At 47.1% G+C, this 16,362-nt stretch overlaps 1 protein-coding gene across 2 annotated transcripts in view; it reads right to left on the bottom strand.

Annotated features, from left to right (window-relative positions):
• LOC141258247 (uncharacterized) overlaps positions 1-15,947 on the bottom strand; it is an 80,530-nt gene extending 64,583 nt beyond the window's left edge. For both annotated transcript variants that reach the window (XM_073673261.1, XM_073673262.1), the window contains exon 1: positions 15,650-15,947. The gene's annotated coding sequence lies outside the window, so the exon portion shown is untranslated. The remainder of the gene's footprint in view (positions 1-15,649) is intronic.
• Positions 15,948-16,362: the final 415 nt, after the last annotated feature.

Raw genomic sequence — 16,362 nt, 5'->3', positions numbered from 1 at the left:
GTGAGCAAGGCAGAGCAGGCTAGAACCGCCGGAGCGGTGAGCAAGGCAGAGCAGGCTAGATCCGCCGGAGCGGTGAGCAAGGCAGAGCAGGGGGGACAGGGCTCTGTACACACGGAACAGGCAGGAAGGGAAAGGCAGAACCAGATACCCACAGGGTACTTGCAGTGAAGTAGCGAGTGGACCACAAACTCACAAACGGAAGTACAGTGACAACGAGCAGGAGTTAGGTACGAGTTCAGACTCTGCAGAAAAAGGAAAGGTACGGACATAGAGAAAAACAGGAAACAGGCTAGAAGAGTATTCAGGCAAGAAACAACACAGTAGCAAGATACAGGAGCGGGTCTAGGTATGCAGCCCCTAGAAGGCGGGAGGAACAGGCTAGGAGCGTATTCAGACAGGACAAACAAGATACGGGAGCGGGTCTAGGTATGCGGCCCCTAGAAGGCGGAACGAACAGGCAAGGAGCGTGTTCAGACAGGACTGGAAATACAGCCTACAAGAAAGGCAAGCAAGAAAACACAGAAAGGGACCTTGCACATTCAGAGTGAAAGAGCACACTGAATGAAACACAATGCTCAGGCAGGGATTCATTGGAGCAGCTGGGTTAAATACCAGGTGACAGACAACAATAGGCTGAGGACGCACAAGGGGTGTGCCCGCAGCAGGTACAAGAAACAGGAAGTGATCGGGCGCCGCCCTTAAGCAGCAGACACAGAGGCAAGCAGACAGCATGGAGGGAAGCCAGGCTAGCAGACTAGACTGGAGATCAACTGCGCGCTCTTGCACAGTGGGAGATGGACCACTATGCAAGGATGCCGCCAGGTATGTTACAGTGCCATTTTCAGGCACGTGACATTTTTTGATCGCTTTCTATTCCAACTTTTGGGAGGCAGAATAAACAAAAAACAACAATTCAGGAATTGTTTTTTTTAATTTTTTTATTCTACTCCGCGTGTGGTAAAATTGATAAGGTAGCTTTATTCTTCGGGTCAGTACGTTTACAGCGGTACCACATTTATATCGTTTTTCTATCTTTTGGCGCTTTTACACAATAAAAGCTATTTTATAGAAAAAAATATTTTTTTGCATCGCTTTATTCTGTGAGCTATAACTTTTTGATTTTTTGGATGATGGAGCTGTATGGCAGCTTGTTTTTTCCGGGACAAGATGACGTTTTCAGCGGTACCATTTTTATTTATATTCGTCTTTTTGATCGCGTGTTATTCCATTTTTTGTTTGGCGGTAAGATGATAAAGCATTGTTTTTTGCTTCTTTTTTTTTTTTTTTTTTCTTACCGTGTTCACTGAAGGGGTTATCTAGTGGGACAATTTTATAGGTCAGGTCGTTCTGGATTCGGCGATACCAAATATGTGTACTTTTATTGTTTTGGTTTTTTTTTCATAATATTTATTGATGGGTACATTATATTTTTATTTTTGGTGGATTTTTTTTTTTTTTTCCACTTTCTTACAGTTTTTTAACTTTTTTACTTTGTCCCACTATGGGACTTTCACTTTTTTATATTCTGATCGCCTGCATAGCATAGGGATGGAGCACCATCCCTGTGCCATGCAGGCAGTCAGCGCTGCACAGTGAGAAGATTGTTTGGTCATGCACTGTGCATGACTAAAAAAATCTTTCTCCTGTCTGCTGACCCGAATGTTGTCATGACGACATCGGGTCGTCATGGCAACACCCTGGAAGCCGCGGCAGACAGCACTGGAGGCCGGAAGAGGAGGTGAGTATTGTGATCACCTCCCTTAGCCACCGCAATCCTGCGATCGACTTTGATCGCAGCATTGCGGGGGTTAATGTGCCGTGAGCGGTGCGGGACCGCTCCCTGCACATAGTACCGGGTGTCAGCTGTGACAATCAGCTGACACCTGGCAGCGATCGCGTCCGCACAGCCTGTGTGCGAGCGTGATCGCCATGGCGTACTAATACGGGTCAGGCTCTTAAGTCCCAGGGCACAGATGCATATTAGTACGTCATGGGCTTTAAAGGGGTTAATAAATCACTTTTGAGGCCACATCTGGAATATGGGATTCAGTTTTGGGCTCCACATTTTGAAAAGGATATTCAGAAGTTAGAGTCAGTTCAAAGGCGGGCAACTAGATTATTACTAAGTACCAGGGGGCACTCAATAAGGGTGGAAGAAAGACGATTACAGAACCTGAACAGGAAAAGGTTCTTTACAGTCAGAGCAATTGGACTGTGGAATGCCTTACCACAACAGGTAGTGATGGCAGACACTATCTCAACAGCTTTCAAAAAAGGGCTGGATGATTTCCTCGATACAGGTAACATTATGAGTTACAGTTAAATTAGGCAAAATGTTACACTTATAGTAGTACATTTAGTACGGTAATAGTAATTACATAACTAGTAATATAATTAGGTTTGATCCAGGGTTCTAGGACTGATCGCCTTTTCTCGGGGTCAAGAAGGAATTTTTCCCCTGTGACACAAATTGGCTGTATGTGTCCTGGAGTTTTTGCCTTCTTCTGGATCAACAGATTTAGGCATAGAGATTTTAGTAATACCATTGTTAGAATCACAAGAGTAATACAAAATATAAAACTACTTTAAAAAATTATAAAACAGGTACATTTTTAATTGTAATAGTGCAGCAATAATAAAAAATGGTAATAATAATACATTTGTGAGGCCTAGTTCCAGTTAGTAAGTTAGTGTAGGGAGTACAATTGGGGGAGGGAGGTTGAACCTGATGGATCTAGGTCTTTATTCAACCTATGTTACTATGTATCACATTAAATGAGATTAGATATACAGCTCAGTGGACTATATTATTCACTATAGAAACGTGGTTCGGTGGACTGTAATTCAAATGATAGAATTGGCTACACAGCTCAGTGAACAATTACTGTGATACGAGTGAAACAGATTGCGATCACAGTGCTCATATCACATTAAACATCTTCTGAATCCCTATTTACTAATGTCTAAGAAGTAACGTTTCTCCTTGCGGAGAGTGACATACTAAGCAAGTCAAGGTGAGGAGACTTTTTGAGCCGCAATGCTTCCATGGGAAATATGCAAATTGTCTCTTCAGAGAGGAAGATAACAAACTCTAGTGCCACCTATTGGAAATAGCAATCCTAAAAGTCATTATTGACCCTTTAAAGAGCCTTGTCACATGACTTAGGATAAAAGCCAAACCAGAATCTCAATTTGCAGACACTGTGTTTTGGGGTACTGCCCCTCGTCAGTGCAAAGTGTAAGTTCTGGTTTGGCTGGGTGGCAATAGGTGGCACAAGAGTTCTAGTTCTCTTCCTCTCTGAAGAGACAATTTGCATATTTACTAGTGATGAGCGAGTATGCCTTGTTAACTCTTTCGGCGAGCACGCTTGGGAGCTCGCCAAGTATTTTGGCGTGCTCGGCGTTTCATTCATTGTCGTCGCGCCAGCAAGTGTTCACCCCCAATTTTACATTTTCATAAGGGTAACAGGAGAAATTGCTCCATACCATTTGTTGTGTAATTTCTCCTGAGCAAGTGGATACCCTATGTTAGGGGAAAAACCACTGTTTGAGCACACGGCAGGATTCAGAAGGGAAGGAGCAGTGTGTGACTTTTTGAAACCCCCCACGAGCGATCCCATTTTGGAAACTACACCCCTCAAGGATTTTATCAAGGAGTATAGTGAACATTTTGAATCCAGAGGTAAGACACAGAATTTGATAACATTAGGTCATCATACTGAATATGTTGTCATTAGTCTTGAGCACAAATGCTCGTTACTTGAGTTTGAATCGGGTACTCGTATATGCACCAAGTATTGCAGGTGCTCTAGTGACATGCTCAAGTTCCCGTCCTGCATGATTCACGGTTGTTAAGACACCCAAAAAAAACACGCAGGGATTGCTAGTGTATGGCAGGCAATCCCTTGCATGGTTTTTCTGGCTGTATCCACGGGGCAGGGACTCGAGCACCCGCAATACTCTAACCCCAACCACAACCCTAAACACAACCCTAACCCTAGCCGGAGGGATCCATTCACTATAATGAGGCAGCAGCGTGACTCTGGACTCCGTCTGGCCTCTGTTTAGCGATGTCTTTTTTTTCAGAGGTTCACAAAACTGTGGCCGCCGGCACTTTTAGGCACGCCTTATAAAAAGACAGACACGGCGGGATCATAGGCCAGACTGCGTCCACGGTGTCTCATTACAGGGAATCTTCCATCTGAATCAAATATTTCAGATATTTACACAGAAACCCCGGCGTAAGCGCTCAGTGCAGAATAGATGTGAGCCGAGCCTTACTGCGATCTTTGGGACGCAGAATGAACAAATCAACAGAAGGTGAAAAATTGGTTTTCTTTTTTTTAACACTGTGCGGTATAAGTGATTAGACGACTTTAGTTCTTCTGGTTGGTGCGATTACAGCGATACCAGATTTATATTGCATTTTTATGACTGACAGCAGTCACACACTAAAAAAACTTTTAGCAAAGACTATTTTTTGCATCCCCATATTTTGAGAGCTATAATTTTTCCATATTTCGGCCGACCAAGTCATGTAAGGGCTTGTTTTTCGTGAGACAAGTTGACATTTTTATTGGTACCATTTTCGGGCACGTGACATTTTTTGATCGCTTTCTATTCCGATTTTTGGGAGGAAGAATAAACAAAAACAATCAATTCAGGACTTTTTTGTTGTGTTTTTTATGCCGTTCCGCGTGTGGTACAATTGCTAAGGTAGTGTTATTTAGCGTTATGACTGCCTTCTGGACATCTGTCGAGTCAGCAGCCTTCCCCGTAGTTGTGGAGCCTACTGAAACAGACTAAGAGGCATTTTTTAAACACGTAGGAAGCCTTTGCAGGTGTTTTTTGTTAATTATTTTAATTTACTGAGATAATGACTTGTGTTTTCATTGTCTGTAAGCCATAATCATCAACATTAACAGAAATAAACACTTGAAATAGATCACTTTGTTTGTAATGACTCTATATAATATATGAGTTTCACTTTTTGGATTGAAGAACTGAAATAAATTAACTTTTTGATGATATTCTAATTTAGTGAGAAGCACTTGTATCTGTTGAAAGACTGTACTGTTCTGAACTGAATGGTGTTTTCCCATTTATCTTGTTTCTTGACTGATTTATAAGAAGAAACGTAAAAAGGCATGCAACACAGAAATTCGCATTTTTTCACAACTTTGAAAATTAATTTAAAAAAACTACAATTTATAGAATTTTTTTTCTGCACATTTTGCATTTTCTAACACAGTATTACCAAAGAACAAATTCTCAATAGAATTAAAAATATAGTGGTAATATTAATTGGTTCACTTGACAGGGAATGACCCAGATCTATAAAAAAAATGAACTAATGAAGATAAAAATCCAAAACTTTTTTTTGTAATATATTAAAGTAGCACTTCAAAAAAAAAAAAAAAAAAATCGGAAGACATTGGGTAAAAAAAAAATTCAGATTTGGATCACTTGACATGGAATGACCCTTACGATATATAGGGGGGGGGGGCGTGCGCAGGCCTCCTACGGTACATAGGCGGGCCGGCCGTGCGTGGGCCTCCTACGGCACATAGGAGGGGCGGGTCGTGCGGGGACCTCCTACGGCAATTAGGGGAGGGGCGGCCGTGCGGGGGCCTCCTACGGCAATTAGGGGGGGGCGGCAGTGCAGGGGCCTCCTAGGGCGCATAGGGGGGGCCGGCCGTGCGCGGGCCTCCTATGGCACATAGGGGGGGCCGGCCATACGCGGGCCTCCTACGGCACATAGGAGGGGCTGGCCATACGCAGGCCTCCTACGGCACATAGGAGGGGCCGGCCGTGCGCGGGCCTCCTACGGTACATAGGGGGGGCGTTTGTGGGCCTCCACGGTATAGGGGGGGGCGTGCGCGAGCCTCCTAGAGTATATATGTTCAATATTAAGTGATTATAATTAATATGTTAATATTAATACTGAGCAGAATTAATTTCAGACTATTGGTTCAGTCCTCCACAACAGTCACGGTCTCTCATGGGGCCACTTGGGAAAATTGACTACCCCTGATTTAGATAGTTACCTGGGGAGACGGCCTGTTTCTTCAGAGTTATCTTTATGAGAAGCACTTTCACCCAGAGATGTCATCAGGGCATTATTGTCCTTACTGCCAGGGCTGTGGAGTCGGGAGTCATGGAGTCGGAGTCCATTTTGGTGGAGTCACTATAAAATGGACTGACTCCGACTCCTAAAATATATACTAAACAGGGTACAGTAGCTCAATGCAGTTTGTGGGGAATATTTTTTCATAAGAATTTGGGAAAGTTATGAAATGTCTGTCCTATTCCTGATCTAAGGGTCTAGACTTTTAGCTGAGATGAATCTGTGCTGCAGTTTATGTACATGCTAAGTAGTGAAGATCCTCCTCTACAGATAAGGGGGAAAAAAAATAAAACACACAGGGAAGGAATGCCTGCACTCATCTCAGAAATTCTGGAGTGAACAGGAAAGCAGGATTAAGGTAAGTACTTCTTTAAAGCATATCTAAACTTTCAAGAAACTGTGCATAAATCAATAGTCCAGTATATGTTGTCTCTGTATGCTTGATGTTTTAGTTTGTTTTTTCTCTTAGAACATAATATATATTTATGAGCTATCTAAATGGCTTGATTATTGTATCATAATAATGATTAATAGCCTGATGTTACCGTTTTACTACAGTAAATTTATCACTTAAACATGAGCCATGTATGAGGGAGTCGGCGTCATGGAAATTTAGGAGTCGGAGGTTTGGCTTACTGACTCCACAACCCTGCTTACTACTGTATGGGGCCCGGTGGACAGCAGTAAAGAGCAGGGGCCCGGTCTGGTGCCCTCCCTCTTGTGCTTCTGCTCACCGGGCAATCGCATGCTGGCGTGCCGCCCCGGCTGTATTTATCTCGGCGCAGGGAGCTTCAGCCTTGGAACTCTTGTGGCACCCCGAGGTCTGGTTGCCACAGTGGCAGCAATGTCATGTCTGAGAGCAGGTGGGAGGTTCCCTGGTTGGGGACAATTAGCATGCAACACCTCCTGCCTCAGTCCAGGGAGGGGAGAAATCTGCCCTTTATAAACTGGATCTGGGGCGGGGTTAGTCAGTCAAGACCAGCCAGAGACAATTTCCAGAGACAGGGACAGGTCAGCAGCAGGCTGAGGAGTCCCTGTAGGCAGAGGAGGAACACGAAGCCAGGAGGGGAACTAGCAGAGTTCGTCCTGACCAGAGACTTACTAAGCCGGACACTGGAGTCCGAGGCTGTGAGGGTTATAAGCCCAGCAGCAGAAAACCACCACGCAGGGGACTTCAAGTCCTCTGGCCCAAGGAACCCCGGAGGCTCAGCCACACGAGAGGGACCACTACTGCCCTGGAGGGGTGAGAAGCACGGAAGGCCCGAGTCGCCAGTCATACGGGTGAGAACAACACGGTACACTCAGGGACGTGGGCTACCACTACACTACAGCAGGATAGCCAAGAAAGGGTGAAGTCAGCACGGTAGGCCTATAAACTCCCCCTGACCAGCGGGATTTCCCAGTTGCTCTCAGACTGACCAGGCCTCCATTGTTAACTTGTATTCCGGACGGGTCCTTTAATACCACCAACAGTAAAGACCCTGAATTGCATGACAGACTCCGTGTGGTTACTGCTGCTCCCGCGCACCATCACCACCAACATCCCTATACACTGCCCTGAGGCTACACTCCTCCCGTGAGGAGTTGTACTACACTCTGCTGCCCCCACAACACCAGCCTCAGCGGTCTGCCCTGCAGCGGCGGTTCACTCTGGCCGCAATCCACGGGTGGCGTAGTCAGACATTTAAAATACAACAAACAGACTGCCATTTCAGTTGACCACCCTGAGCCACGGGACCGGGTCACCGCCATGGTGACTACAACCCCCAGCATCTACAAAAAGGCCCAGTTCCGGGTTCCTCACGTGGCCCAGGTGGCGCGTCACTCTCATGGCCGAATGGCCTCGCAGCTCCAAGGGAATCCTTCTGCCTTTTCTGTGAAGCGCTTACACGATGACGTCATCACATACTCGCGGGCATTGATGCCAGTGCGGAAGTGGAGCTGCCCGTGCAGGGGATCATAGGAGAGGTATGAAAACTTTTTTTTTTTTTTATAGAATTCAATTTTTTTTGGGTGGATGAGGAGAGCACATGATGAACTGGGAGTGGGTGGATGTGGAGAGCACATGATGAACTGGGAGTGGGTGGATGTGGAGAGCACATGATGAACTGGGAGTGGGTGGATGTGGAGAGCACATGATGAACTGGGAGTGGGTGGATGAGGAGAGCACATGATGAACTGGGAGTGGGTGGATGAGGAGAGCACATGATGAACTGGGAGTGGGTGGATGAGGAGAGCACATGATGAACTGGGAGTGGGTGGATGAGGAGAGCACATGATGAACTGGGAATGGGGGGTGGGGAGAGCACATGATGAACTGGGAGGGTTGGGTGGATGGGGCTAATGTTGAATTAGGAGTGGAGGGGGAGAGCACATAATGAATTGAGGGTGGGGGGAGCAAATAATGATGATTTGAGGGTGGGGGACAACAAATAATGATGAATTGGGGTGGATGAGAGTAAATGATGATGCAATGGGGGTGGGAGAGAGACAGGACATTACAAAATGAATTGGAGCGGAGGGAGGCATGTAGATATAATGAATTGGGAGAGGGGGTGTTGAGGATGACGGAGTGTTACTGGTAATGAATTGGGGGAAAAAGTACAGGTTCTAATTAATTTAGGTGGGGAAAGTAGCTATTTATAGTTAGTGGGGCACAGTGGTGGATTACAGTTTATATTTGGAATTGTGGGTTGCATAAGAATTACCGTATATACTCGAGTATAAGCCGAGTTTTTCAGCACATCATATAGGAATTCCGTTGGTGGATAGTGGGGGGAGGGTTGCGGCGAAGGAGCGGGGTACATGCAGTAGCCGCTGCTGCAGCTACCACGTGTGCACGCTGCTACAGGGAAATGCATATTCCCTCTTCTCCACGCCCATGGGCGTGGAAAAGAGTGAATATGCATTCTCTTTAGTAGCGGGCATGGAGGAGCGCTGAGCCACATCTCCTGCTGACAGTGTCCGCTACTAAAGAGAATGCATATTCACTATTCTCCACGCCCATAGTGCCGGCATGGAGAAGAGTGAAAATGCCAACAGCAGCAGCTCACATCAGCGTCTGAGAGCGCATGGCTGTGACACCATGTGCTGCTCAGATGCTGACATGAGCTGCTGGCAGACAGGACACAGCAGCGATGGAGCAGAGGAGAGGAAGGAAGGGGAGTATAAGTGTTTTTTTTTTTTCAGTGTGTGCGGTGTTGGGGCCATACATACCAGGATTGGGCGATGAGGAGTGCCATACATACCAGGATGGGGGGAGGGGTGTTATACATACCAGGATGGGGAGGGGTGCCATACATAACAGGATAGGGGGGAGGGGTGAGATGTGCCATACATACAAGGATGGGGGGGGTGAGGAGTGCCATGCATACCAGGATGGGGGGGGGGGGGGTGAGGAGTGCCATACATACCAGGATGGGGGGGGGGGGGATGAGAAGTGCAATACATACCAGGATGGGGGGGGGGGGTTGAGCAGTGCCATAAATGCCAGGATGGGGGGGGGGTGAGGAGTGCCATACATACCAGGAAGGGGGGGGGGGGGGTGAGGATGGCCATACATACCAGGAAGGGGGGGGGTGAGGATGGCCATACATACCAGGAAGGGGGGGGTGAGGATGGCCATACATACCAAGATTTTACACCCCTGTCAGTGTACAGTGCTGTATTCTACAGCTGTGACATAAGTGATTGCTGATGTCAGAGCTGTAGAAATGAACCGAATCGTCGTGGGACCTTGGCGTTACGTGGATTACGTCGTTGACGGCGGACAAGTGAGGAATATTGTTGTTTGTTTTTTTTAAGTTTTTTTCAGGAGATCGAGGGCTTTGCAGAGGCGTGTAATAAAAAAAAAAATTGTAGAACCGTGTCTGTTTTATTTCATTAAAATTCTTTGTTCTGGTCATGTCTTTTATTGAAAATGCGCCGACCATTTTACTACGCGGTTAGTAATGGGGGCGTCTTATAGACGCCCTCCATTACTAACCTATGCTTCACGTCATTCGCCAATACAAGGCTGACGTAAATCCCAACCCCATTACCCACCGCTACAGGGCAGCGTGGAAGAGCGAGGTTAAGCATCAGATTAGGCGCATCTTATGGATGCACCATTTCTGGGACTGCTGAGGAGTGATAATAGCCGCGGAGGTGGCTAGTATTCATGGCCCCTTCCATGGCTATTAATATCAGGCCGTAGCTGTCTAGTTTAGCCTTTGCTAGCTAGATTTTATAGGGGGACCCCACATAAAATTTTTTCTGGGGCCCCCAGTAATCTAGCCAGTAAAGGCTAAACCAACAGCTGTGGGTTGATATTAATAGCCATGGAACACTGTTGGCTAATGGCCCCTTCCGCGGCTACTAAGATCAGCCCCCAGAGGTCAGCTTTCCCTCTGCTGGTTATAAAAATGACGCGAGAGGGCACGCAATTTTTTCTTTTATTTTAGGCTTTGTGCCCATAATTCAGACGTAGCACCACTTTGGGCGCAAATTTTTGCTGCGTCCAAAACATTGCATTCTATTGAACGCAGCTAAATCCACATGTGTTCATTGAACCATGCAGATTTACAGCATTCAATACTTTCTAGTGGTCAAATTTCTGTTGTGGAGACTAGCAACTCCAAAAGAGAATTTGACATGCTGCAATCCTGAAAGACACACCGCATGTCAGTGTCCGCGGGTGATTCGCAGCCTCAGATGCACGCATATTGGACATTGGGATTTCTAGAGATCCCATCCACTATGCTGTAACATCTGGACGCTGCGGGTTTGACGCTGTATAAACACACAGCGTCAAACCAGCAGCGGCTCCTGACCGTGGCCACGTACCCAACCTCACCCACAGCATGTCAATTTCTGTAGCGGACGTGCTAGTCTCCGCTGCAGATTTTGACCAACTGAAGTGTCATATGTGGTGGATTCACATTTACCGACAACAAAAGTGCAGCATTATAACTCTGCGTTTTGGACGCAACAAAAATATGTTGTGTCCAAAGTATTTCTGAGTGCTGATCGGGGAATGTAGTGGCTAACAAACCAGCTGGAGATGTTAATTATGGCCAGGGAAAATGTTTGCCTTGAGGCACATTCCCAGGCTAAAAAAAAACAGCTCACAGCAGTCGCATAAATTATGTGAATAGAAATGCTAATGAAGATTGGGTGAATGGGACTAGCTGACACCTAGCTCTTTTGTTTGGTGAAGTCAAGGTGTCAGACCTTTTCATGACCAAACAAAGTAAAGAAACATACAGTGTAAACACTTTATTTGAAATACAACAGACCCATTCTTTAATCATTTAAATGAACCAATACACTCACCCCAGTTCTTATGGTAATTCAAGGGCTTAAGCAATGTCCCACCAACTTTATTTAGCTCCAAAAATCATTCATTGATGCTCAAAAACGCTTAAAAAAAAAGCATATAAAAATCGCATGTGTTTTTTTCTGGTAAGGAGAGACGAAAACGCTCAGAAAATTTCTGCTTCAAATCTGCATAGTGAGCACATAGTCTAAGAAGCGGCGCAGTGATTGGCAGTGTCTGTGAGGGAGGGGTGAAAGTGCTTCTCCCAAAGATAACTCTGAAGACACACCCAGGTGGACGACAAACAGATTTCACCTATTGTTCTCCGAAAACAAATGTGAAAATCTCTGCAATCGAGCAAAGCAATGCAAAATGGAAAAAGATTAAAACACGTGTTTTCCTCCCGCAATTATTATTTTTTTTTATTTACAATCTATTTAAAGGGGTATTCCCATCTCCAAGATCCTATCCCAATATGTAGTAGGTGTAATAATAATAATAATAATATTAGCAAATCTCCAATTAGAAATGTAGTAGTTTTTTTCGATTCGCTATGTCTCTTTCCTCATGTGCAAGCATCGCAGGACCTTAGGCATCCATGGTTACGACCACTAGCAACTAGCTAACTAACTGTCCCTATATCAGTGGTCATAACCATGGATACCTAAGGTACTGCGATGCCTGCACATGAGGAAAGACATAGCGAATCAGAAAAACTATACATTTCTAATTGGAGGTATTTGCTAATGGTATTATTATTACTACACCTACTACATATTGGGATAGGATCTTGGAGATGGGAATACCCCTTTAAACTCAATTTTTGTTTGTCAATTGACACGTCCTCTTTAAGTTAGTGTTCTCATCATGATACAGAAGACCCACAAGTATTCTTTATTCACTTGTCGTAACAAAATAGCTCAATATTTTATTTGTGCGCCATTTTGGCTAATAAAAGAAAAAGAATTGACCTATCCCTCTACGTGTATAAAGAAAAAAAAAACACAACAGCAACAACACTTTTTTACACATATATTCATGCAGATATTTCTAGTTGGAGATTATTATTATTATTATTATTACTTTAAAAACAGGCAGATTACTATCGTCACACATTGTTTTATTGTAATCAACAAATCCTCATTATTGTAAGTGCTGCCACGTAGACATTCATCTTTACTATTGATCTAATTGCTGCATCGATAGGAATCACGTCCTTTCTGATGATTTGCTGCTAGGCCATCCCTTCCCCCACTTTACAAAAGAATAGCTTGTAAGGCCAGGTTGACACAGGACACCACACATGCTGCTATTTTCACTTTGCAAGGGTAGGATCACACGATTTTTCTCCACATTCGAGAAAAACTGTGTTAGTATTCTGAATCTAGTTCTGATCATTTCCCAGAGATGGAGAGAAAAAAAAAAAAAAAAAACTTTCTCCAGTCTGTCATCCCATGAAAATCAGACCGCACTCGGATGTCTAACCAAGTCTGATTGTTTTTTCATGGACCCATAGACTGGCACTTGGGATTAAAATCGGACATGTCATTGATTTTTTCTGAGGAAAGAAAAATAGGACAAGTGCACAGACCCATAGAATATACGTACAAGTGCTAGTCATGAATACCACAGACAGCGCACTTGTCTGAGAAAATCAACCGTGTGCATGAGCCCCAATAGTGAACAAATCCAGCTACCTGATGTATATATTGAATGGGAAAGTAGCATGCACTGGTCAGTACATCACTGTGCGCACTAGACAGGCACAGCTCATACAACAAAATCTGAGAAGCGATTTGCAACAACAACATTTCCTAAAATAAATGAAAAGCACTACAGCGTACAAACAGCACATAGGACAAAAAGACCTTCCAAAGGAAACGGTCTGTTATTTCAATGAACTTGCATATGGTAATCTGCCTTCCAGGACTGTTTGTGGATCTCCACGCAGGACTGATACACAGTGGATGTTCCTACAAGCATTTGCATGCAGAAGATCCAAGGCAGAGTGCAATACGCAGGAAGTTCTGCGACCTAAAATGAATTGCACTTGTTCAAATGATATAGTTTCACTGGCAACGTGAATTTCTGCAAGTTCATAGAAGATAGAGTGGACAGAGGTAGAAATTTTTGCAAGAAAATCGGCTGTGTGTGTGTATGATCTCAGCCACAAGCTATGGGGAAGATCTGCAGCAGAACACGACCTGTGCTGCGGATTTCACCTCTGGATTTTACTCTGTAAAGGAAGAAATTTACTGCAAATCTGCAGAGAAATGCAATAGGGAACGGTCCAGTGTGGACGAGACAGCAGAGGAAAGTGGCTGAAAGGCAGATCCCTCTATTCTAGAAGAATGCGAGGCGTGAAATCTGATGACCCCTGTATAGGATCACCTCCCAATATTCTCAGTGACAGCTGGAAAGGGGGATCAAGAGGCTCCTATGGCCCCTCACCCTGGCACCAGTCATCCCTCTGCTATGGCCAGGATGTATTGACCACACCACCAGGCCCTGGCACTGCACCCTGGCCATCTGGAAAGGGGGAGAAAGCATCTCCTAGGACCCTCACCCTGGCACCAGTCATCCCTCTGCTATGGCCAGGATGTAGTGTGGTCACCACCAGGCCCTGGCACTGCACCCTGACCAGCTGGAAAGGGGGAGAAAGCAGCTCCTAGGACCCTCACACTGGCGCAAGTCGTCCCTCTGCTATGGCCAGGATGTAGTAACCACACCACCAGGCCCTGGCACTGCACCTTGACCAGCTGGAAAGGGGGAGAAAGCAGCTCCTAGGACCCTCACCCTGGCACCAGTCGTCCCTCTGCTATGGCCAGGATGTAGTGTGGTCACCACCAGGCCCTGGCACTGCACCCTGACCATCTGGAAAGGGGGAGAAAGCAGCTCCTAGGACCCTCACCCTGGCACCAGTCATCCCTCTGCTATTGCCAGGATGCAGTGTTGTCACCACCAGGCCCTGGCACTGCACCCTGACCAGCTGGAAAGGGGGAGAAAGCAGCTCCTAGGACCCTCACCCTGGCACCAGTCATCCCTCTGCTATGGCCAGGATGTAGTGTGGTCACCACCAGGCCCTGGCACTGCACCCTGACCAGCTGGAAAGGGGGAGAAAGCAGCTCCTATGGCCCCTCACCCTGGCACCAGTCGTCCCTCTGCTATGGCCAGGATGTAGTAACCACACCACCAGGCCCTGGCACTGCACCTTGACCAGCTGGAAAGGGGGAGAAAGCAGCTCCTAGGACCCTCACCCTGGCACCAGTCGTCCCTCTGCTATGGCCAGGATGTAGTGTGGTCACCACCAGGCCCTGGCACTGCACCCTGACCATCTGGAAAGGGGGAGAAAGCAGCTCCTAGGACCCTCACCCTGGCACCAGTCATCCCTCTGCTATTGCCAGGATGCAGTGTGGTCACCACCAGGCCCTGGCACTGCACCCTGACCAGCTGGAAAGGGGGAGAAAGCAGCTCCTAGGACCCTCACCCTGGCACCAGTCATCCCTCTGCTATGGCCAGGATGTAGTGTGGTCACCACCAGGCCCTGGCACTGCACCCTGACCAGCTGGAAAGGGGGAGAAAGCAGCTCCTATGGCCCCTCACCCTGGCACCAGTCGTCCCTCTGCTATGGCCAGGATGTAGTCACCACACCACCAGGCCCTGGCACTGCACCCTGACCAGCTGGAAAGGGGGAGAAAGCAGATTCTAGGACCCTCACCCTGGCACCAGTCATCCCTCTGCTATTGCCAGGATGCAGTGTGGTCACCACCAGGCCCTGGCACTGCACCCTGACCAGCTGGAAAGGGGGAGAAAGTGGCTCCTAGGACCCTCACCCTGGCACCAGTCATCCCTCTGCTATTGCCAGGATGTAGTGACCACACCACCAGGCCCTGGCACTGCACCCTGACCAGCTGGAAAGGACATGCAATAAGCAGGAGAGGGATCTGGTCCCCTCGCCGGGCACAGTGTGATGGGGCAGAGGTCCAGACCCGCGCCCTCAAACTTCCCACACACCATTGTGGGGCAGTGAGGCGGGCATGGCTCGCTGTTCCTACAACTATGCCCACATTACCACACACATCTGCCAGCCAAACTTCCCTGAGGAAACTTCCCACTAGTGCCAAGCTGCTGTGACGCCCAGCGCTCGCCCTCGTCCACCCCGGCTGTCTCATGTTAGCATCACCCCCACCTTCAAATCTTTTGCTCCATTTTGTTTTCCCTCATACCTCGTACTGGTGATCCTCACTAGCCACTCAGCCATGTGACCCCGCCCCCGGCAGTCACGGGTTCTCCGGGTCATGGCTGAAGGGGCTGGCTCGGGCGCATCTCTATGGAGCGGCGCTCACTCTCCACACAAGCGATGACATTGTGAGTGGCCATAGTAAATGGTGGCGTGTGTGAGGACTGCGCCGTGCTCCTCCCAGGCAGAGGGAAGCCGGGACTACGGCGCACATGCACGGCCCGGGCAGCCGCCGCCGCCGCCTTCCTCCCCCTGACGTCATTGCTAGCGGCCGCTGATGTCATCTCTCTGCTACGCGCTACTGTGAGGCTCCTTCCAGCAGCTCCTCTCTACACCGCTCACTAGTGAGGTGACAAGAATGGAGTGTGTGTATTATCTCACCAGAGCCTCCTCTCTACACCGCTCACTAGTGAGGCGACAAGAATGGAGTGTGTGTATTATCTCACCAGAGCCTCCACTCTAGACCGCTCACTAGTGAGGCGACAAGAATGGAGTGTGTGTATTATCTCACCAGAGCCTCCACTCTACACCGCTCACTAGTGAGGCGACAAGAATGGAGTGTGTGTATTATCTCACCAGAGCCTCCACTCTACACCGCTCACTAGTGAGGCGACAAGAATGGAGTGTGTGTATTATCTCACCAGAGCCTCCTCTCTAGACCGCTCACTAGTGAGGCGACAAGAATGGAGTGTGTGTATT

Source organism: Phyllobates terribilis, unplaced genomic scaffold (assembly GCF_046119375.1).
Source record: "Phyllobates terribilis strain yellow unplaced genomic scaffold, ASM4611937v1 Scaffold_3__8_contigs__length_932513732, whole genome shotgun sequence".
NCBI lineage: Eukaryota > Metazoa > Chordata > Amphibia > Anura > Dendrobatidae > Phyllobates > Phyllobates terribilis.
Note: the sequence above shows the minus strand (reverse complement) of the source record. Positions and strands in the feature narration are given on the sequence as shown.